Source organism: Chiloscyllium punctatum, chromosome 13 (assembly GCF_047496795.1).
Source record: "Chiloscyllium punctatum isolate Juve2018m chromosome 13, sChiPun1.3, whole genome shotgun sequence".
Taxonomy (NCBI): domain Eukaryota; kingdom Metazoa; phylum Chordata; class Chondrichthyes; order Orectolobiformes; family Hemiscylliidae; genus Chiloscyllium; species Chiloscyllium punctatum.
The window spans coordinates 67,484,335-67,509,719 of NC_092751.1; the positions used below are offsets into that span (position 1 = coordinate 67,484,335).

The 25,385-nt window shown below is 46.7% G+C and overlaps 1 long non-coding RNA gene across 1 annotated transcript in view; it reads right to left on the bottom strand.

The window, feature by feature from the left end:
* Window positions 1-9,724: 9,724 nt before the first annotated feature.
* Window positions 9,725-25,385, bottom strand: part of LOC140484547 (uncharacterized) — a 20,320-nt gene continuing 4,659 nt past the window's right edge. Inside the window, exons 2-3 of the long non-coding RNA XR_011962278.1 lie at window positions 18,449-18,571; window positions 9,725-14,527 (exon numbers count right to left, since the gene is read on the bottom strand). This is a non-coding gene — a long non-coding RNA (uncharacterized lncRNA). The remainder of the gene's footprint in view (window positions 14,528-18,448; window positions 18,572-25,385) is intronic.

Consider the following 25,385-nt stretch of genomic DNA (forward strand, 5'->3'; position numbering starts at 1 on the left):
TTTCTTCAGTTAAGGAGAGATGTGACAGAACCCGGGATTAAAGGCAAACGCAGAAACTTGGAGAGTTGTAGTGGTAGGAGGAGCTTACAGGGATAGGCAGGATTGTAGGGGCTGATAGAGATAGGGGAAGTGGTATCAATGAAACAGACAATGGAGAAACTGACAGACATAGGGAAGGTTCTGTGGAACAGATGAATTTACAGATAAGATGGTGATAATGAAGCCTGAGAATTTTCTCATGTTCCTTGCCCAGCATTGTTCCTACATCATGCCCTCAGGGTCTGAATTAAAATCCACTTACTCCTCCCCGTGCTGTTTACTGTGAGTGATCTGACCGGCTGCAGGATTTACTGAAGGCTCCAGATCTCCCTCTCCATCTCTCTCTGGCTGACCAACTGTCTTCAATGTGGTGATGGACGAGACAGGAATTGGGAATTCTGCTGAGTCAGGGACATCAGGAATACCGACAGGAGACAGAGAAATAGACAGAATGGGAAATTACACTGATGCAATGAATCTTACACATGGAGAATGGCATTGAATCCCACAGAGATCTGGAAATTCCTAATGTCCATTTCTGGCCTGTTCTGCTGCGTCCCTCTGGAGTGGAGAATTCTGCTGGCTCAGGATCTGGAGTAGCTGCAAAGAGTGAGAGACACTGACAGAGGCAGCAATTAGACCCAGAAGTAAGGGATATCACATGCAGAAAGACAGTGATATCAGCAGAGTGGAGGAATGTATCAGGATCACACAATGGTATCAACAGAAGTGGTTCTGACCAGTGAGCACTGCTACCAGTACACAGGGAAGACTGAGCTATTTTATTGGGATAGGCTCCCCAGGTATCAGGAATATGCAGTGTGCTATAAATGGACACAGATGAGGAGGGGGAAAGGTCTGAGGGGAATGGAAATTCCCAAGTCCAAAGAGGAAGGTTGAAATATTGGAACACCATGGAGATGTGGATGAAGACCAACAGAAAGAAACAGTAAGGGACTGAGTTTAATTAAAATACTACATTGTCAAATAGATTTGTGACAGGAAATTATTGGTTAACATTAAGTAAATGCCATTTCTGCCCCTCACAATTCCTCACACACCAAAATGACATCACTTCCGCCCCTCACATCATCGCTGATGTCACACACTCAGTGACTTCCATGCCCCCCCCCTCGACTGCCGTGTTTGTCACCACTTCCGCCCCCACCAATGCCGCGCACTTGCATTCTGCTGACAAACCCCCAGGTCCCACCATCACAATCCCTACCCCAGAATCCGGAGGGGAACACCACCCCTGCTCATGACTCCACCCCCATTCCCCCTAACACCACACCCACTCCTGTTACAGGCTCCGTCCCCTCGCCCAGCTCCACACCTACGCCAGGTCCCAGCTCCCAGTCCTGCCGAGTTTTCACCATTCCTCCTGACCTCCCCCTCACTGAGGATGAATGATCAATCCTCAGCAAAGACTTCACCTTTATCCCCCTCCGTCCACACATCAATTAATTTAATACACGCTGAGATATTGAACACTTCTTCTGACGCCTCCGAGCATACTTTTACAATCAAGACTCCCACCCACCTTTCAAGGACCCTTTTGCCCAACTCCAACATACTCCATCCACCAGGACACCCTGCGCTGGCCTATTACCTGTCTTCGATTTCTACATTTCCAACTTCCACCGAGACATCAACCGCCTCAACCTATCTACCCCCTCCCCCACTCCATCCTCTCACCCTCACAACGTGCAGCCCTCCACTTCCTCTGCCGACCTCACCATCAAACCAGCAGATAAAGGGGGTGCAGTGGTAGTCTGGTGCACTGACCTCTACACTGCTGAAGCCATGATGCCAACTCGAAGACACCTCCTCCTATCACCCCCTCTACCATGACCCACCTCCCATCACCAAACCGTCATCTCCCAGAGCATACAGAACCTCATCACCTCAGGAGGAGAACTCCCACCCACAGCTTCCAACCTCATTGTCCGGGATCCCCCACTGCCCGATTCTACCTCCTTCCCAAGATCCCCATAGTGTTAGGTAAGGGGTAAATGTAGATGTAGGGGTATGGGTGGGTTACGCTTCGGCGGGGCGGTGTGGACTTGTTGGGCCGAAGGGCCTGTTTCCACACTGTAAGTAATCTAATCTAATCTAATCCACAAGCCTGACCATCCTGACCGACCCATTCTCTCAGCATGCTCCTACCCCACCGAACTCATGTCTGCCTACCTCGACATTGCCCTCTCCCGCAGTCCAGGAATTACCCACATTCATTCGAGACACCATCCATACCCTCCACCTCCTCCAAGACTTCTGTTTTCCAGGCCCCCAACGCCGCATCTTCACCATGGATATCCAATCCCTCTACACCTCCATTCACCATGACCAGGACCTCCAAGCCCTCCGTTTCTTCATCTCCTGACGGCCACAACAGAACCCTTCCACCGACACTCTCATTCTTTTGTCTGAACTTGTCCTCACACTTAACAATTTTTCCTTCAAATCCTCCCACTTCCTCCAGACCAAAGGGGTAGCCATGGGCACCCGTATGGGCCCGAGCTATGCCTGTCTCTTTGTTGGTTATGTAGAACAGTCCATTTTCCGTAGTTACACCGGCACCACTCCCCATGTCTTCCTCCGCTACATTGATGACTGCATTGGCGCCACATCGTGCTTCCTTGAGGAGTTTGAGCAATTCATCAACTTCACCAACACATTCCACCCTGACCTTAAATTTACCTGGACCATCTCTGATACCTCCCTCCCCTTCCTGGACCTCTCCATCCCCATTAATGACAACCGACTTGACACCGACATTTTTTATGAACCTACCGACTCCCAAAGCTACCTAGATTACACCTCTTCCCAGACTACCGCCTGCAAATTTGCCAACCCGTATTCCCAATTCCTCCGCCTCCGCCATACTTGTTCCCAGGAGGGCCAGTTCCACCACAGAACACACCAGATGGACTCCTTCTTTAGAGATCGCAATTTCCCTTCCCACGTGGTTAAAGATGCCCTCCAACGCATCTCGTCCACATTCCACACCTCCGCACTCAGACCCCAACCCTCCAACTGTAACAAGGACAGAACGCCCCTGGTGCTCACATTCCACCCTACCAACCTTCGCATAAACCAAATCATCCGCCGACATTTCCGCCACCTCCAAACAGACCCTACCACCAGGGATAGATTTCCCTCCCCACCCCTTTCTGCCTTCCGCAAAGACCGTTCCCTGAGTGACTACCTGGTCAGGTCCACGCCTCCCAAAATCCCACCCTCCCTTCCTGGCACCTTCCCCTGCCACTGCAGAAATTGCAAAACCTTCGCCCACACCTCTCCTCTCACCACCATCCAAGGCCGCAAAGGAGCCTTCCACATCCAAAGTTTTACCTGCACATCCACCAATATCATTTATTGTATCCGTTGCTCCCTATGCGCTCTCCTCTACATTGGTGAAACTGGACACGTCCGAGCAGAGCACTTTAGGGAACATCTCTGGTACACCCGCACCAATCAACCCCACTGCCCTGTGGCCCAACATTTCAATGCCCCCTCCCACTCTGCTGAGGACATGCAGGTCCTGGGCTTCCTCCACCGCTGCTTCATCACCACCTGACACCTGGAAGAAGAACGTCTCACCTTCCGCCTCGGAACACTTCAACCCCAGGGCAACAATGTGGACTTCACCAGTTTCCTCATTTCCCCTTCCCACACCTCACACCCCACCTCCAGCCTTCCAGCTCAGCCTCCCATGACTTGTCCTAACAGCCTATCTCCCTTCCCACCTATCCACTCCACCCTCCTCCCTGACCTATCACCCCCATCCCCACCCCCATTCACCCAATGTAATCTTTGCTACCTTCCCCCATCCTCCACTCTGACCAATTATCTTCTTCCCCACCCCATTCACCTATTATACTCTATGCTACTTTCTCCCTATCCCCACCCCCTCTCATTTACCTCCCAACTCTGCAGGCTCCCGGCCTCTATTCCTGATGAAGGGCTTTTGCCCGAAACGTCGATTTTCCTATTCCTCGGATGCTGCCTGACCTGCCATGCTTTTCCAGCACCACTCTAATCTAGACTCTGGTTTCCAGCATCTGCAGTCCTTGTGTTTACATTATTGGAGAAGAAGGCAACCGAGATAAAGCATGTTGTTAACACTGAACCAAGTTACAGGGATAAGGAAGGTCGTCTGGAATGCAGCACAATTCAAATATGTGGACGGACTATCGGGAAGGGAGGAGGTTACAGCGATAGGATCTGTTACAGGAATTAAAAATTATTGAAGACACTGGACCACAAGACATGCCATAGATACACTGTTGTAGAGTCGTGAGTTTTAATATAACAGAACTTACATTGGTGTGGTGATTGAGCCTGGGGTGTGTGTGTGCACTGTGCTCCGCTTCAGCATTGTACTATGTCATGTTGTGTTAACAGATGGTTGGATCCCTCTCATTGTTCTTTGCTCTGTGCACTGTGGGTGACCTTACTTCACTACTGGATTTATTGAAGGCTCCAGATCTCCTTTCCCTTTGTCTCTCTCTGGCAGACCAACTGCATTCAATGAGGTGATGGACGATCCACCCAGCAGTTGGGAAGGCTATTGAGTCAGGACTTTCCTGAGTACCTACAGGAGACAGAGAAATAGACAGAATGTGAAGTTAAACAGATGCAGTGAGGGTTACACATGGAGAATGGTACTGAGTTCCACAGAGATCTGGAAAATGGAGCGATATGAAGAAATAGTCCCACATTGCTGGAAGATGTCAGGATCACACAATTGTGTGGGAAGAATGGGTTTAGCTTCATGATGCCCTGGTATCAGTGCTCAGGGATGAGCACCCAGTGAGCAGGTGAAGTAATGGCCTAGTGATATTATTGCGAGAGAATGTATCCAAAACCTCAGCTAATGTTCAGGGGAGGCAGGTTTGAATCCCGCCATCTGAAAAGGAGACAGTTGAAATCAATAATTTTAAAAATAATAATTAACAATCCACAAATAAGTATGAAACCATTACTGATGTACAATAAATCCAAACACTTGTCCTTTAGAGAAGGACATCTGCCCATCCTCACGTGGTCTGCACGACATCCCCACAGCAAAGTGTTTGCCTCTCAATTACCCTCTGAAATGGCCGAGCAAGTTACTCAGTTCAAGGGCTTCTAGGACTGGGCAAGAAAGGCTGGTCAGCCAGAGACTCACACATCCCATTCCTGATTTTTTAAAATATCTATTAGGATGATCCCCCTGGAACTGTGCTGGGACCAGTGTCCTGGCTAATCATGTCGGTAGGTTTATGGACAGGGCATTAAACTGACAGAGAGGATGCAGGTGAAAGGAGCTTTCCAAATCCAAAGGGAAAAGGTGAAGCAATGGAACAGCATGGGAATGTGGCTGAAGACAAGCAGAAAGGAACAGGATGGGACAGAGTTTAACTAAAATTGTACATCAGCCAATAGATTTGTGACAGAAAATTGTGGAAGGCAGTATATTATGTTTTTTTTTTGAATGGACAACGTTGCTGCAATAAGGTCGATGGATTTGTGAGACAGAGAAAAAAGATATTTAGACAACAGGGAGACATGAATACAGGGTGAACAAAATATTCAGTGGTTCGTAATCTTGTGCAATCTCAGGCAAAATGGGTAACGCTAACAATAATGGATACCAAAGGCATTACAGAGAAATCATTTGGCCGCAGATCATGAAGTAGAGTCAGTCTGAATGTAAATTCTGGCTACTACTTGCCAAAAACACAAGATGCAGAATAGTTTTAGCCACCGAACAGCATTTCATTGCTCATCACTGCATTCAACAGGAACTCATTGGAATTTTTTAACAAAGGCATTGTGATAATTTTGGAAAACGTAAATATTTGTATTATCAGGGACAATCACACGGACAGCATTGATATTGGAAGAGGAGTTCGGAGAATTTTTTTTTCAGTGTTTCTTTGAAAAACACATTGTGCAACTGTTAAGGGACATAACTATCGCAGAGCGACCGTGTAATGAAACTTAGTGAATGAGTAATGTCACCTGGAGAGATCCTTCGGGAAATTGTGATAAAGTGCAGTTTAAATAAACAAAGTTTTAAAGTGAAACACAGAAAGGACAAGCTACAAGTAGAAATAAAAATAGCCAATTATGTGTGTGTGAGAGGGGAACTGACCAAGATAAACAAGCTAAACAGACTGAAACATATGTCTGTAAATGAACAGTGGAAACCATTTGAAGGAACAATGCAAAATACTCAACAAAAGGACATTCCACTGAAACAGTAAAAACCTCAGCAAGAAATTCCCACTGATCCCTCACTCAGGACGAAAGGGATCATACTAGATTATGAGGCGAAGAGGATCACCAAAGAGTACTTAAAATCCTGAAGTGAGGGAGTGTTTTAGGAGTCAATGGTAATGGATTGCAATGGGTCTGCTCGCAGGAGGAGGGCTGTAGGAAGGGGAGCCACGGTCAGGGTTCATTGACACAATAGGAACAGGGAGAGGTGAAGGTGCTGGAGGTGGTGAGAGTGTCACAGAGAGTGGTCAGGGTGTTACAAAGCCAGGACGGATTGCTGCAGCTGGAGGGGTTTGCAGAGGTACGGAGGGACATCGGTATTTTTATATATTCATTCATGGGATGTGGGTGTCACTGCCTGGAACAACGGTCTTTGACCCCACTGCTAATTACCCAGAGGGTAGCTCAGAGTCAGCCATATTGCTGTGGGTCTGGAGTCACATGTCGGCCAGACCAGGTTAGAATATTTGATGTCCTTCCCTAAAGGAGGTGAGTGAACCAGATGAATTCTTCCCACTGATCAACAATGTTTTATGGTGGCCCCACCAATGTCTTTTCCAGCCACAACATGACATCCTTCTCCTACGCTTTGTGCTCTCCCGAATGGAGGTAACCACCCCAAATGTCTGCTTCACCAGCCTGTCTACATGTGACACCACTTACAAAGAACTATCTACCTGCATCCCTGGGTCTCTGACTGACAACACTACCCAGGGCCCGAACATTAACTGTACAAACCCACTCTGGTTTGTTTCACCAAAATGGAACACCTCACATTTATCTAATTAAACTCCATCTACTATTCTTCAGCCCACTACTCCAGTGTACTATTCGCCCTGTTGTATCATACGTAACGTTTTGCACTGTCCACTTTACCAACAATTTCAGTATCACTCAAAAAACTTCCCACAAAACCAATATTCCCATCCAAACCATTTATCCAAATGACAAACAACAGTGGACCCACTTCACCGCTGGTCACATGTCTCTAGTCAGGAAGGCAACATGTCTCCCATCACCCTCTGTCTCCTACCATCAAGCCCAATTTTATATCCAGTTGACTAGCTCCTCCTGAATGCCATATCCTTTTACATTGATCTGAGTTTATTACCCAGATTACCAGACAGAACGTAGAACACAGAACAGTACAGCACAAGACCCTTCGGCCATGATGCCATGCCCATCTTTTACCTGACTGTAAGATCAAACTCACTGACATACACTTCATTTTGCTATCATCCATGTACCTATCCAAGAGTCTGGTAAAATGTCCTGTTCCACCCACTCACTACTCTCTGTGTAAAGTACTAATTCTGAAATCCCCCCTTACCTATCCTCCTATCACCCTACAATTATGACCCCTTGTACCATGGGATAAAGCGGTCTCTCACTGTTCACTCTATCGTTGCCTCACACCATTTTGTTCACCTCTAACAAATCACACCACACTCTTCTTTACTCCAATGAGAAAAGACTTGGCTCCCTCAACCTTTCTTTATCAGACATGCCCTCCAGTCCAGGCAGTATCCTGGTAAATCTTCTCTTTACAATCTCTAAAGCTTCCACATCCTTCCTGTAATGAAGGGAACAAAACTGAACACAATATTCTAATTGAGATCTAAACAGGACTGTATAGAGCTGCAGCATAACCTAATTGCTTTAAAACTCAATCCCCCAGCTAATGAAAGCCAATACAACATATTCTTTCTTAACAACACTATCAGGTTGGTGGCAAATTTGAGGGATCTCTGCTCATGAAATCCAAGATCCATCTGTTCCTCCACACTATTCAGTATTCTGCCTTTACCCCTGTATTCTGCATTCAAGTCTCACCTTCCAAAATGCAGCACTTCACACTTTTCCAGATTTGACTTCATCTGCCACTTCTCAGCCCAGCTCTACATCCTGTCAATGCCCCATTGCAACCTCCAGCAGACATCCACACTATTCACCACTCCACCAACCTTCGTGTCATTGGCAACCTTACTTACCCACTCTTCCACTCACACATCCAAGTCATACATAAAATCACAAAGAGCAGAGATGTTTTGACCTCTCTCTGCAGAAAACCACTGGTCACTGAGCTCCAGGCTGAATGATTTCCATCTGTCATCACCCTCTGTCTTCTATGGGCCAGGAATTCTGTATCCAGGCAGGCAGGTTTCCCTGTATCCCATGCTCTGTACTTTCTCAATGAGCCATAAATGTGTTTTGTCACATTCTCAAAGGATTCAATAAGATTTGTGTGGTATGACCTATCCCTTACAAAGCCATAATGACATTCAATAATCAAACTATGGTTTTCCAAGGAATCATAAATCCTGGATCTCAGAGTCTCCAATAATCTGCACATCACAGACAGAAGACTGACAGGTCTGTGATTCCCAGGATTATCTCTATTCCCTTTCTTGAACAACGCATGGCTGATTCACCTAACCTGCACATCTTTGGGCTGTGGGTGAAAACTGGAGCACCTGTCGGTAACCCACGCAGACATGGAGAGAATGTGCTAACTCCACGCAGACAGTCGCCTGCGGCTGGAATTGAAATCGCGTCCCTCGTGCTGTGAGGCAGCAGTGCTAACCACTGAGCCACCATGCTGCCCCATGTAACGCTCTAGAGCTTCTGATCCTTGGTTCCTCAAACTTAAGTTAGCTTCCTTCTTCCTATTGATTAGATGTTCTACATCCCTGGAACCTTGTCAAATGCTTTGCTGAAGTTCATGTAGACAACGTTGACTGCTCTGCCTTCATCGATCTCTTGGTCAACTCCTCGAAGAGTCAATCCGGTTTGTGAAACACGGTTTCCCACTCACAAAGCCATGCTGACTATCTCTAATCAGCCCTTGCCTTTCCAAATATATGTAGCTCCTTTCTCTCAGAATCTCCTCCAACAACATACCAGTAGATCACTGGGTTGTGATTTCCTGGCTGCTCCCTTAAGCCTTAAAGTGATGGAACACCCTCCAGTCTTCCAGTAACTCATTGTGTCTGTTGATAATATAAATATCTCTGTTAGGGACACTGCAATCTCTTCCCCAGATTCCCACAATATTCTAGGATCAAACTAACAAGTGACTGAGGATTGATCTACCTTTATTTATTTTAATATTGCAGCACTTTCTCTTCTCTGGTGAGGATTCTTTCCAAGACATCACTATTTATGTCCCCAACTTCCCGAGTTTCCATGTCTTTCTCCACAGTAAATTCTGACAACACTATTTCGTCTAATATCTCACCCACGTCTTGACAGTTAAGGTGCCCTATTCTCTAACAAGTTACTCTTTAGCCTTTATTGAAACTTGTGTAAAGGTTTCTGAAAATTCAAATAAACCGTTTCCTCGGTACAACCACTCCTACACCCGTATCTATTCTGCCATTTATATTCTCACCAATAAAAATAAAATCCAACATGCTCAAAAACATATTCTCTTTTTATTAAAAGCGTTTCTAAGGGTCCAGTTATTGTTCATTGACATATCCTTTCAAACATATTTCAGCTCCCGACCTACTATCAGGTTAACACTGTTTGGTTTCAGACTGGCAGCAGAAAGGGTTATGGGAGTTCGTGTTTATCAATCTGAAAAAGGTGGCTCACAGGTTCAACAGGTAATAGATGTTTTGGGAATAAGGAGGGTCGTGGGGACTGAAGGAAATTATGGAGATAGGGAGTGATGTGGGGACTGTATGAGATTATGGACACAGAGAGTGCAGTGGTGACTGAAGGACATTATGGAGATAGGGAGTGCTGTGGGGCCTGAAAGGGGCCAAAGAGATCTGCAGGGCTGTTGGGCCTGAAGGAGGTTGCACAGATCAGGAGGATCATGGGGATTGAAGTAGGTTACTCTGAACGGGTGGGTCGTTGGGTCAGGATGAGATTATGGAGATAGTGAGGTTCGTGGGGCTTTTTGGAGGTTATGAAGTTAGGGAGGTTTCTGGGGAATGATTCAGGTTACATGGATAGGAAGAGTCATGGGGACAGAAGGAGTTTATGGAGAGAGGGAGGGATGTGGGGACTGAAGGAGGTTATATGGATCGTAAATTTATAGAGAAGCACAGGAAAGAAGAGCAGGTATTGGCCATTTGACCACAGAGTCGGTCCCACCATTCAATGTGATCACGACTGATCATTTAACCCAGTACAGTATTCCTGCTTTCACGCCTTAATCTGATATTATAGTGACTACTGGCATTTCGTGATACAGCGGGATGTAGTATCTGGGACGGGGGTGGGTGGGGAGATGGTGTCTTACGGAGATAGGGAGATAGGGAGGGATGTGGAAGCTGGGACAGGTGACAGATACAGGGTGGGTTTTAGGAATGGTAGGACTTTACATGGATTTTGGAGGAATGCAGGGATGGGACGTGATAACAATCACAGGGAGGATTTTGGGAGCTCGATCTGAGACGGGTCCAGCTGAGAACAGAAGGGAGTCAAACAGTCAGGACAGGCAGGGACAAGGGAGGACTAATAAATTAAACTGCATTTATTTCAATGCAAGTGGCCTAACAGGGAAGGCAGATTAACTCAGGGCATGGTTAGGAACATGGGACTGGGATCTCATAGCAATTACAGATACATGGCTCAGGGATGGGCAAGACTGGCAGCTTAATGTTCCAGGATACAAATCCTACAAGAAGGATAGAAAGGGAGGCAAGAGAGAAGGGGAGTGGCATTTTTGATAAGGGATAGCATTACAGCTGTGCTGAGGAAGGATATTCCCAGAAATACATCCAGGGAAGTTATTTGGGTGGAACTGAGAAATAAGAAAGGGATGATCAGCTTATTAGGATTGTATTACAGACCCCCCAATAGTCAAAATGAAATTGCCAAACAAAGTTGTAAGGAGATCTCAGCTATCTGTAAGAATAATAGGGTAGGTAAGGTAGGGGATTTTAACTTTCCAAACATTGACTGGGACTGCCATTGTGTTAAAGGTTTAGATGGAGAGGAATTTGTTAAGTGTGTACAAGACAATTTTCTGATTCAGTATGTGGATGTACCTACTAGAGAAGGTGCAAAACTTGACCTACTCTTAGGAAATAAGGCAGGGCAGGTGAGTGAGCTGTCAGTGGGGGAGCTCTTTGAGGCCAGCGACCATAATTCTATTTGTTTTAAAATAGTGATGGAAAAGAATAGACCAGATCTAAAAGTTGATGTTCTAAATGGGAGAAAGGCCAATTTTGACGGTATAAGGCAAGAACTTTTGAAAGCTGATTGGAGGCAGATGTTCGCAGCTAAAGGGACGGCTGGAAAATGGGAAGCCTTCAGAAATGAGGTAATGAGAATCCAGAGAACGTATATTCCTGTCAGGGTGAAAGGGAAGGTTGGTAATTATTGGGAATTCTGGATGACTAAAGAAATTGAGTGTTTGGTTCAGAAAAAGCAGGAAGCATATGTCAAGAATAGACAGGGTAGACCGAGTGCATCCTTAGAAGAGTATAAAGGAAGTAGGAGTATACTTAAGAGCGAAATCAGGAGGGCAAAACGCGGACATGAGATAGGTCTGACAAAGAGAATGAAGAAGAATGCAAAGGGTTTTTACAAATATATTAAAGGAAAAAAGGGTAACGAAGGAGAGAATAGGGCCTCACAAAGATCAGAAAGGCGGCCTTTGTGTGGAGCCGCAGAAAATGGGGGAGATACGAAATGAATATTTTGCATCAGTATTTCCTGTAGAAATTCATATGGAAGATATAGACTGGAGGGAAATCGATGGTGACATCTTGCAAAATGTCCAGAGAAACAGAGGAGGAGGTGCTGGATGTCTTGAAACAGTAAAAGGAGAATAAACCCCCAGGAACTGATCAGGTGTACCCGAGAACTCTGTGGGAAGCTAGAGAAGTGATTGCTGGGCCTCGTGCTGAGATATTTGTATCATCAATAATCACAGGTGAGATGCCAGAAGACTGGAGGTTGGCAAAAGTGGTGCAACTGTTTAAGAAGGGTGGTAAAGACAAGCCAGGGAAGTATAGACCGGTGAGCCTGAACTCAGTGGTGGGCAAGTTGATGGAGGGAATCCTGAGGGACAAAATGCACATGTATTTGGAAAGGCAAGGACTGATTAGGAATAGTTGACATGGCTTTGTGCGTGGGAAATCATGTCTCATAAACTTGATTGAGTTTTTTGACGACGTAACAAAGAAGATTGATGAAGGCAGAGTGATAGATGTGATCGATATGGACTTCAGTGAGGCATTCGACAAGGTCCCCCATGGGAGGCTGATTAGCAAGGTTAGAACTCATGGAATACAGGGAGAATTAACCATTTAGATACAGAACTGGCTCAAAGGTAAAAGACAGATAGTGGTGGTGGAGGGCTGTTTTTCAGACTGAAGGCCTGTGACCAGTGGAGTGTCACAAGGATCAGTGCTGGGCCCTCTACTTTTTGTCATTTACATAAATGATTTGGATGCGAGCATAAGAGGTATAGTTAGTAAGTTTATAGATGACACCAAAATTGGAGGTGTAGTGGACAGCGAAGAGGGTTACAACAGGATCTGGACCAGATGGGACAATGGGCTAACTGGCAGATGGAGTTTAATTCAGATAAATGCGATGTGCGGCATTTTGGGAAAGCAAGTCTTAGCAGGACATATACACGTAATGGTAAAGTCCTAGGGAGTGTTGCGGACCAAAGAGACCTTGGAGTGCAAGTTCATAGCTCCTTGAAAGTGGAATCGCAGATAGATAAAAGAGTGAAGGCGGCATTTGTTATGCTTTCCTTTATTGGTCAGAGTATTAAGTACAGCAGATGGGAGGTCATGTTGCGTCTGTACAGCACAATGGTCTGGCCACTGTTGGAATATTTTGTGCAATTCCGGTCTCCTTCCTATCGGAATAATTGTTGTGAAACTTGAAACAGTTCAGAAAAGATTTACAAGGATGATGCCAGGATTAGAGGATTTGAGCTACAGGGAGAGGCTGAACAGGCTGGGGTGGTTTTCCCTGGAGCTTCGGAGGCTGAGGGGTGACCTTATAGAGGTTTACAAAATTATGAGGGGCATGGATAGGATAGGATAAACAGACAAAGTCTTTTCCCTTGGGTCAGGGAGTCCAGCACTCGAGGGCATAGGTTTAGGGTGAGAGGGGAAAGATATCAAAGAGACCTAAGGGGCAATCTTTTCACGCAGAGTGTGGAACGTGTATGGAACGAGCTGCCAGAGGATGTGGTGGAGGCTGGGACAATTGCAACATTTAAGAGGCATTTGGATGGGTATATGAATGGGAATGGTTTGGAGGGATATGGGTCGGGTGCTGGGAGGTGGGACTAGATTGGGTTGGGATATCTGGTCGGCATGGACGGGTTGGACCGAAGGGTCTGTGTCCGTGCTGTACATCTCTAGGACTCTGTCACTCATTGAGGTTATAGAAATAAACCGTGTGGTCGCGTCTGGAGGAGATTTAAGGTATAAAGGTTTGTTGTTACCGAAGGAAATTCCATCAATCGGGACCAGCAGAGTTTACAGAGACTGAGTGCGTTTTAGAGACAGGAAGAGTTGATAGTCATCATTAGAAATGAGAAACTAATTTATGAGAGAAGCAGGGTCACTCTGCTTTGTGCCCAGAGACATGGAGGAGTCTCACAGCTGGAGGAGGTTACTAAGGAAAAGAGCTTTTTTGTTGTCGTGACGGGAAGGTTACAGAGATCATGAAGGTAGTAGGAGGTCAAAACAGTCACTAAGACAGGGAGGTTTTTCAGGTCTGGAAAGGACTACACTGACCAGGATGGCGAAAGGAACTGAAGAGTTGTTTTTTTCCAGTAAAGAAGAGATGTGACAGAACCCGGGATTAAAGGCAAAGGAAGAAACTTGGAGAGTTTTACTGATATGAGGAGCTTACAGGGATAAGCAGGATTGTAGGGGCTGATAGAGATAGGGGAAGTGGTATCGATGAAACAGACAATGGAGAAACTGACAGACATAGGGAGGGTTCTGTGGAACAGATGAATTTATAGACAAGATGGTGATAATGAAGCCTGAGAATTTTCTCATGTTCCTTGCCCAGCATTGTTCCTACATCATGCCCTCAGGGTCTGAATTAAAGCCCACTAACTCCTCCCTGTGTTGTTTACTGTGAGTGATCTTAGCGGCTGCAGGATTTACTGAAGGGTTCAGATCTCCCTCTCCATCTGTCTCTGGCTGACCAACTGTCTTCAATGTGGTGATGGACGATTCATGAATTGGGAATTCTGCTGAGTCAGGGACATCAGAAATACCTGCAAGAGACAGAGAAGTAGACAGAATGGCAAATTAGATTAATGCAATGAAGGTTCCACGTGGAGAATGGCACTGAGTCCCACAGAGATCTGGAAATACCCAGTCTCCGTCCCTGGCCTGCGCAGTTGCTTCCCTCTGGAGTGGAGAATGCTGTTGGCTCAGGATCTGGAGTAGCTGCAAGAGTGAGAGACACTGATAGAGACTGCAATTAGACGCACACAGTGAGGGATACCACATGGAGAGAGACAGTGATATCAGCAGAGTGCAGGAATGTATCAGGATCACACAATGGTATCATCAGAAGTAGTTCTGACCAGTGAGCACTGCTACCAGTACTCAGGGAAGACTGAGCTATTTTATTGGGATAGGCTCCCCAGGTATCAGGATTATGCAGTGTGCTATAAATGGGCACAGATGAGGAGGGGGACAGGTCTGATGTGAATGGATATTCCCAAGTCCAAAGAGAAAGGTTGAAATATTAGAACACCATGGAGATGTGGATGAAGACCAACAGAAAGAAACAGTAAGGGACTGAGTTTAATTAAAATATGACATTGTCAAACAGATTTGTGACAGGAAATTATTGGTTAAAATAAAGTAAATGCCATTTCCGCCCCTCACAATTCCTCATACACCACAAGTGACATCACTTCCGCCCCTCACATCATCGCTGATGTCACACACTCAGTGACTTCCACGCCCCCCCCACTGCCGTGTTTGCCACCACTTCTGCCCCACCAACGCCACTCACCTGCATTTTGCTGACACCACCCCCAAGTCCCACCGTCAACATCCCTGCCCCCAGTACCCTGAGGGGAACACCACCCCTGCTCATGACTCCATCCCCATTCCCCCTAACACCACACCCACTCCTGTTCCAGGCGCCGTCGCCTCCCCCAGCTCCAGACCTACGCTTGGTCCCAGCTCCCAGTCCTGCCGAGTTTTCACCATTCCTCCTGACCTCCCCCTCACTGAGGATGAATGATCAGTCCTCAGCAAAGCCCTCACCTTTATCCCCCTCCGTCCACACATCAATGAATTTAATACACGCCGTGACATCGAACACTTCTTCCATCACCTCCGCCTCAGAGCTGACTTTTACAATGAAGACTCCCACCTATTTTCTGAGGACCCCTTTGCCGGCCTCCAATACACTCCATCCACCTGGACACCCCGCGCTGGCCGATTACCTGTCTTCGATTTCTACATTTCCAACTTCCACCGAGACATTAACCGCCTCACCCTATCTACCCCCTCCCCCACTCCATCCTCTCACCCTCACAACGTGCAGCCCTCCACTTCCTCTGCTCCAATACCGACCTCACCATCAAACCAGCAGATAAAGGGGGTGCAGTGGGAGTCTGGTGCACTGACCTCTACATCGCTGAAGCCATGATGCCAACTCAAAGACACCTCCTCCTACCACCCCCTCTACCATGACCCACCTCCAATCACCAAACCGTCATCTCCCAGACCATACAGAACCTCATCACCTCAGGAGGAGATCTCCCACCCACAGCTTCCAAACCTATTGTCCGGGATCCCACACTGCCCGGTTCTATCTCCTTCCCAAGATCCACAAGCCTGACCACCCTGGCCGACCCATTCTCTCAGCATGCTCCTATTCCATCAAACGCATGTCTACCTACCTCGACATTGTCCTATCCCCCAGTCCAGGAATTACCCACATTCGTTTGAGACACCACTCACACCCTCCACTCCTCCAAGACTTCCGTTTCCCAGGCCCCCAACGCCTCATCTTCACCATGGATATCCAATCCCTCTACACCTCCATCCACCATGACCAGGACCTCCATGCCCTCCGTTTCTTCATCTCCCGACATCCACAACAGAACCCTTCCAATAATACTCTCATTCGTTTGGCTGAACTTGTCCACATCCTTAACAATTTTTCCTTCAAATTCTCCCACTTCCTCCATACCAAAGGGGTAGCCATGGGCACCCGTATGGGCCCCAGCTATGCCTGTCTCTTTGTTGGCTACGTAGAACAGTCCATCTTCCGTAGTTACAATGGCACCACTCCCCACCTCTTCCTCCGCTACATTGATGACTGCATTGGCACCACCTCGTGCTCCCTCGAGGAGTTTGAGCAATTCAGCAACTTCACCAACACATTCCACCCTGACCTTAAATTTACCTGGAACATCTCAGACAATTCCTTCCCCTTCCTGGACCTCTCAATCCCCATTAATGACAACCGACTTGACACCGACAATTTTTACAAACCTACCGACTCCCACAGCTACCTAGATTACACATCTTCCCACCCTACCGTCTGCAAAATTCCCAACCCCTATTCCCAATACCTCCACATCCACCGTACATGCTCCCAGGACGGCCAGTTCCACCACAGAACACATCAGATAGCCTCCTTCTTTAGAGATCGGAATTTCCCTTCCCACGTGGTAAAAGATGCCCTCCAATGCATCTCGTCTACATCCCACACCTCCGCCCTCAGACCCCACCCCTCCAACCGTAACAAGGACAGAACACCCCGGTGCTCACCTTCCACCCGACCAACCTTCTCAGAAACCAAATCATCTGCCGACATTTCCACCACCTCCAAACGGACCCCACCACCAGGGATATATTTCCCTCCCCACCCCTTTCCACTTTCCGCAAAGACCATTCCCTCTGTGACTACCTGGTCAGTTCCATGCCCCCCAAAAACCCACCCTCCCTTCCTGGCACCTTCTCCTGCCACTGCAGGAATTGCAAAACCTGCGCCCAGACCTCCCCCCTCACCACCATCCAAGGCCCGAAAGGAGCCTTCCACATCCAAAGTTTTACCTGCACATCCACCAATATCATTTATTGTATCCGTTGCTCCCAATGCGGTCTCCTCTACATTGGGGAGACTGAACACCTCCTATCAGAGTACTTTAGGGAACATCTCTGGGCCACCCACACTAATCAACCCCACCGCCCTGTGACCCAATAATTCAACTCCCCCTCCCACTCTGCCGAGGACATGCAGGTCCTGGGCTTCGTCCACCACCACTTCCACACCACCCGACGCCTGGAGGAAGAACGCCTCACCTTCCGTCTCGGAACACTTCAACCCCAGGGCATCAATGTGGACTTCACCAGTTTCCTCATTTCCCCTTCCCCCATCTCACCCCACCTCCAGCCTTCCAGCTCAGCAGCGCCCTCATGACCTGTCCTAATGGCCTATCTCCCTTCCCACCTATCCATTCCACCCTCGTCTCTGACCTATCACCCCCATCCCCACCCCCATTCACCCATTGTACTCTTTGCTACCTTCCCCCATCCTCCACTCTGACCTATCACCTTCTTTCCCACCCCATTCACCTACTGTACTCTATGCTACTTTCTCCCTATCCCCACCCCTCTCTTATTTATCTCCCCACTCTGCAGGCTCCCGGCCTCTGTTCCTGATGAAGGGCTTTTGCCTGAAACGTCGATTTTCCTGCTCCTCGGATGCTGCCTGACCTGCCGTGCTTTTCCAGCACCACTCTAATCTAGACTCTGGTTTCCAGCATCCGCAGTCCATGTTTTTACCTTATTGGAGGAGGAGACTACCGAGATAAGGCATGTTGTAGACAATGAAGCAAGTTACAGCGATGGGGATGGTAGTCTGGAATGCAGCACAATTCAAATATGTGGAGGGACTATCGGGAAAGGAGGAGGTTACAACGATAGGATCTGTTACAGGATTAAAAATTATCGAAGACACTGGACCACAAGACATGCCATAGATACACTTTTGCAGAGAAGTGAGTTTTAATATAACAGAACTTACATTGGGGTGGTGATTGAGCCTGGGGTGTGTGTGTGTACTGTACTCCCCTCCAGCACTGTATCTATGTCATGTTGTGTTAACAGATGTTTGGAGTCCTCTCATTGTTCTTTGCTCTGTGCACTGTGGGTGACCTTACCTCACTACTGGTCAGATCTCCTTTCCCTTTGTCTCTCTCTGGCAGACCAACTGCGTTCAATGAGGTGAGGGACGACCCACCCAGCAGCTGGGAAGGCTATTGATTCAGGAGTTTCCTCAGTACCTACAGGAGACAGAGAAATAGACAGAATGGGAAATTAAACAGAGGCAGTGAAGGTTACACATGGAGAATGGCACAGAGTCCCACAGAGATCTGGAAAATGGAGCGATATTAAGTAATAGTCCCAGATTGCTGGAAGATGTCAGGATCACACAATTGTGTGGGAAGAATGGGTTTAGCTTCATGATGCCCTGGTATCAGTGCTCAGGGATGAGCACCCAGTGAGCAGGTGAAGTAATGGCCTAGTGGTATTATTGCGAGAGAATGTATCCAAAACCTCAGCTAATGTTCAGGGGAGGCAGGATTGAATCCCGCCATCTGAAAAGGAGACATTTGAAATCAATAATTTTAAAAATAATAATTAACAATCCACAAATAAGTATGAAACCATTACTGATGTACAACAAATCCAAACACTTGTCCTTTAGAGAAGGACATCTGCCCATCCTCACGTGGTCTGCACGACATCCCCACAGCAAAGGGTTTGCCCCTTAATTACCCTCTGAAATGGCCGAGCAAGCTACTCAGTTCAAGGGCTTCTGGGACTGGGCAATAAAGGCTGGTCAGACAGAGACTCACACATCCCATACCTGATTTTAAAAAAAATCTATTAGGATGGTCCCTCTGGAACTGTGCTAGGAGCAGTGTCCTGGCCAATCATGTTGGTAGATTTATGGACAGGGCATTAAACTGACAGAGAGGATGCAGGGACAGGATTCAAGTGAAAGGATCTTTCCAAAACCACAGAAGAAAGGTGAAGTATGGGAGCAGCATGGGAATGTGACTGAAGACAAGCAGAAAGGAACAGGAGGAGACAGAGTTTAACTAAAATTTTTACGTTGAGGGCGGCACGATGGCACATTGGTTAGCACTGCTGCGTCACAGCCCCAGAGACCCGGGCTCAATTCCCGCCTCAGGCAACTGTCTGTGTGGAGTTTGCACATTCTCCCCGTGTCTGTGTGGGTTTCCTCCGGGTGCTCCGGTTTCCTCCCACAGTCCAAAAAGTTGCAGGTTAGGTGAATTAGCCATGGAAAATTGCCCACAGTGTTAGGTGTAGGGGAATGGTCTGGGTGGGCTGCTCTTCGGAGGGTCAGTGTTGACTTATCGGGGCGGCACGGTGGCTCAGAGGTTCTCACTGCTGCCTCACAGCGCCAGAGACCTGGGTTCAATGCCCGCCTCAGGCGACTGACTGTGTGGAGTTTGCACGTTCTCGCCGTGTCTGCGTGGGTTTCCTCCGGGTGCTCCGGTTTCCTCCCACAGTCCAAAGATGTGCAGGTCGGGTGAATTGGCCATGCTAAATTGTCCGTAGTGTTAGGTAAGGGGTAAATGTAGGAGTATGGGTGGGTTGCACTTCGGCGGGTCGGTGTGGACTTGTTGGGCCGAAGGACCTGTTTCCACACTGTAAGTAATCTCATCTAAAATCGTACATCAGCAAATAGATTTGTGACGGAAAATTGTGGACGAGAATATATTATGTTTTTTTTTAAACGGACAACGTTGCTGCAATATGGTCGAAGGATTTGTGACACAGAGATAAAAGAGATTTAGACACCAGGGAGACATGGATACAGGGTGAACAAAAATATTCAGTGGTTTGTAATCTTGTGCAAACTCAGGCAAAATGGGCAACGATAACAATAATGGATAACAAAGGCATTACAGAGAAAGCATTTGGCCTCAGATCATGAAGTAGAGTCAGTCTGAATGTACATTCTGGCTACTACTTGCCAAGGTCACAAGCAGCAGAACAGTTTTAGCCACTGAACAGCATTCCATTGTTCATCACTGCATTACACACGAACTCATTGGAATTTTTTTAACAAACACATTGTGATAACTTTGGGAAACTTCAATATTTGTATAATCTGGGACAATCACACAGTCACCATTGATATTGGAAGATGAGTTCGGAGAATTTTTTTTCAGTGTTTCTTTGAAAAACACATTGTGCAACTGTTAAGGGACATAACTATCGCAGAGCGACCATGTAATGAAACTTAGTGAATGAGTAATGTCACCTGCAGAGATCCTTCGGGAAATGTGGTAAAGTGCAGTTAAAATAAATAAAGTTTTAAAGTGATTCACAGAAAGGAAATCTGCAACTAGAAATAAAAATAGACAATTACATGAGTTTGACAGGAGAACTGACCAAGGTAAACGCGGGAAACAGACTGAAATATGTGCCTGTAAATGAACAGTGGAAAATATTTGAAGGGACAATGCAAAATACTCAACAAAAGGACATTCAATTGAAACAGTAAAAACCTCAGCAAGAAATTCCCACTGATCCTTTACTCAGGACAAAACGAATCATACTAGATTATGAGGCTGAGAAGATCACCAAAAAGTACTTAAAAGCCTGAAGTGAGAGAGTGTTTTAGGAGTAATTGCAATGGGTCTGCTAGCAGGAGGAGGGCAGTGGGAAGGGGAATCATTGTCAAGGTTTAATGACACGATAGGAACAGGGAGAGATGAATGTGCTGGAGGTGGTGAGAGTGTTACAGAGAGTGGTCAGGGTGTTACAAAGCCAGGACGGATTTCTGCAGCTGGAGGGGTTTGCAGAGGTACGGAGGGACATAGGTATTTTTATTTATTCATTCATGGGATGTGGGTGTCACTGCTTGGAACAACGTTATTTGGCCCCTCTGCTAATTACCTAGAGGGCAGCTCAGAGTCAGCCATATTGCTGTGGGTCTGGAGTCACATGTTGGCCAGACCAGGTTAGAATATTTGATGTCCTTCCCTAAAGGAGGTTAGTGAACTAGATGAGTTCTTCCGACTGATCAACAATGTTTTAATGGTGACCCCACCAATGTCTTTTACAGCCACAACATGACATCCCAACTCTTACACTTAATGCTCTCCCGAATGAAGGTAACCATCCCAAATGCCTTCTTCACCAGCCTATCTACCTGTGACACCACATTCAAAGAAATGTGTACCTGGGTCACTGGATCTCTGACTGGAAACACGATCCAGGGCCCGAACAATAACTGTACAAGTCCCACCCTGGTTTGTTCCACCAAAATGGAACACCTCACCTTTATCTAATTAAACTCCATCTGCTATTCTTCAGCCCACTATCCCAGCAGTACTGTTCATCCTGTTGTATCACAGATAACATTCTCCACTATCCACTTTACCACCAATTTCAGTGTCACACAAAACAATTACTTACCAGGAAACCAATATTCCCATCCAAACCATTTATCCAAATGACAAACAACAGTGGACCCACTCCACCGCTGGTCACATGTCTCCAGCCAGAAAAAAACAACATGCCTCCCACCACCCTCTGTCTCCTACCATCAAGCAAATTTTGTATCCAGTTCACGAGCTCCTCCTGAAAGCCATATCCTTTGACACTGATCTGAGCTTATTACCCAGTTTACCAGACAGAACACAGAACACAGAACAGTTCAGCCCAAGACCATTCGGCCATGATTTCATGCCAACCTTTTATCCAACTGTAAGATCAAAATAAACTACATACCCTTCATTTTACTATTATCCATGTGTCTGTCCAAGAGTCTATTAAATGTCCCAGATGTCTCTAATTTTACTACCACCATTGGCAGTCCATCCAACCACCTACCATTCTCTATTCTCTTATCCATCCTCCATTCACCTTAAAATTACACCCCCTTGTAATAGCCATTTATGCCAAAGGAGGAAAAGTCTCTGACTATTCACTCACTCTGTGCCTCTTATCATCTTGTTCACATCCACAAAGTCGCCCCGCCCCCTTCTTCACTCCAATGAAAAAATCCTTCGCTCCCTCACCTTTTTTTGTAAGAACTGCCCTCCATTACAGGCAGCATCTTGGTAAATCTCCTGTGTACGCTCGCTAAATCGTGCGCATCCTTCCTGTAAACAGGGGACCAGAACTGAACACAATATTCCAAGTGTGGTCTCACCAGGACGCTATAAAGATGCAGTAAAACCTCACGGCTCTTACCGTCAATCCCCTTCTAAGGGGAGCCAACACAACAAGTGCCTTTTTAACAACCCTACCAACGTGCGTGGCGATTTTGAGGGATCTATTGACACTGACCCCATGATCTCTGGCAAGTAATCTACCTTTCACCCTGTATTCTGTATTCAAATTTGACCTTCCAGAATGAATCACTTCACACTTTTCCAGATTGGACTCCATCTGCCACTTCCAGCCCAGCTCTGTGTCCTGCCAATGTCCCATTGCATTCTACAACAGCTCTCCACATTCCCCACCACTCCACCAACCTTCACGTTATTGGCAAACTTACTAACCCACTCTCCAACATCCACATCCAAGTCAGTTACAAAATTCACAGAGAGCAGAGTCCCAGAGCTGATTGTTACAGAACACCACTGGTCACTGAGCTCCAGGCTCAATACTGTCCATCTGCTGCCACCCTCTGTCTTCTCTGGGCCATCCAATCCTGTATCCAGACAGACAGATTTCCCTGTATCCCAATTTTCCTTCTTTTCTGAATGAGCCATCAACATATTCTGCCATATCCTCAAAGAATTCAATAAGGTTTGTGAGGCATGACCTGACCGCTCACAAACCCATACTGACTGTGGCTAATTTAACTATGGTTTTCCAAGTAGTCGTATATCCTGTCTTTAGAGTCCTCGCCAATAATCTGCACACCACAGACATAAAACTAAATCTGTAATTCCCAGAATTCTACCTCCGTAATATGGTCCAAACTCTACAAACGTTCTCTCCTCTCCCATGCTCCCCAGAATGACACTGGAGGGTGGAGGGAGTTACAGAGATAGGGAGGGATATCAGGACACGAGGATTTTGCAGATATTAGGAGGTTTGCAGTGCCAAAAGGAGGCTTCAGTAATTGTGAGGTTTCATGGTGATGAAGGCATTTGAGGAGGGAGGGAGGGAGGGAGGATTGTATGGAAATGAGCGGTTTCATAGTTTAGGTGTTTTGTTAGGACTGCAAAAGGTTACGGAATTGGGGAGGTTTAAGCACTTGAGATTGTTACACAAACATGGTTTTGGTTGCAATGCAGGAAGAGGATTCAGGAAGCTGGAGAGTATGGGGTCTGAACGAGGTTACACAAATGGGAAGAGTTGTCAGGAGTGGAGGTGTTTACAGAGACAGCAATGGCCTGATCTGGAGCAGAGGACCCAGATTGGGAGGGGTGTGGGGACTGGAGGTGATTTCACAGGGAGGGAGGACCATAGACCCACAGGAGGTTACAGAAATGTGGAGAGCTGTAGGGCTGACAGGGGTTCATGGAGTTGGGAATGTTGGGAGGGATAGAGAAGTTTACAGGGATAAGAATGTTTGTAGGCCAGGGCTGAATCACAGACAGGGACTGTTTTAGGGAGCTGAGCAGATTACAGAGATAAAGATATTTGTATCGACTGGAAGAACAAACTGAGATATGCAGGGTATCGTGACTAATGATGTTTATAGACATAGGAAGGATTAGGTTCTGGGGGTTATGGAGGCTGTGGAATCTGGATTTCTTTTCAGAGACTGGGATAGCAATTTTGGTCAGAAACAGTTTCACAGATAAGGGAGCATAGCACAAACAGGAGGAAGTTGTAGAGGAGGGTGACGTTTAAACAGATAGTGGTGTAAGAGCTGGACAAGGTTATGGAGATGGGTAGATGGTGGAGACACAGGAGGAGCTTACATTGACATGGGGGTGATAGTGACAGGAGGGTGTTAAATAGATAGTGCATTTTGTAGGGACCGGATTGGGAGAGGCACAGGCATGGAGTGAGTTCGACAGATCAGGATTACTGCAGAGACCTGAGAGGATTACACTGATAGGGATGGTGGTCGGGTCTCCACAGACTGTTGGTGTTTAGGGACTGGAAGAGATTTCGTAGATAGGGAGGAATGTAAGAGCTGCAGGAGCTTATGGAGAGTTGGAGCAACTGCAGAAGTAGGTTTCTCAGACAGGAGTAGGTTATAGATAGTGAGGGTTGTGTGGTCTGAGTAAGTCAAAAAGAGGAGAGTTTTCTCGTCTGGAAGAGGTTACACTGACAGGGACAGTTGAAGAGACTGAAGCAAAAATGCATGGAGAAGGTTACACAGATCGGGAGGAGAGTAGGGGCTGAAGGTGAATACACAGACATGGAGAGTTGTATTGTTAGACGGAGCTGAGAGGGATAGGGTCCGGTGTAGGGATTTACACAGATAGAGAAGGTTGTGTGTTTTGGAGAAGGTTATACTGATACAGACAGTGTTAGGGAGTGTTTAGTGGACTACAGAGGAGCTCAGAGAGAATGTATTATGGGGAGTGGAGGAGATTACAGACACAGGGATGGCTGTCGGGTTGAAAAGAGCTTCTACTGATCCTCAGTGCTGTAAGGCTGGAGGGAGATTATAACAGCGAGTTGTTGCCAAGACTTAATTTCTTCACTGATATAGAGCAGGTCTCAGCATGTCACTGTCAAAGGGAAGTTGAGACAGTCCAGATTAGTTTTCAGAGACACAAATGTTTATGGGAGTTTCAAGAGGGAACAATGATTGGGAGTGCTGTACCAAATGGTAATAGTTATAGGGAGGGTTCTAAAAGCAGGAAGAGGTGACAGACATATCGATCTTTGTAAGGACTGGAGAAGGTTACATCACCAAGGAGTGTTTTAGAGTCTGGAGGAGATTACTGTGTTGAGGAGAATACTGGGGATAAGGCAAGGTGTAAGAGACGGGGATGGTTGACAGTGCTGGACGATAACCTGAATAGAATCGCCATCGTGTGCAACCAGGCAAAAAGCAAGGGAGGGACACGCGCATAGACACACAGCAAGGAAGGGGCACACACACACACACACACACACGCAGCGAGGGAAGGACAC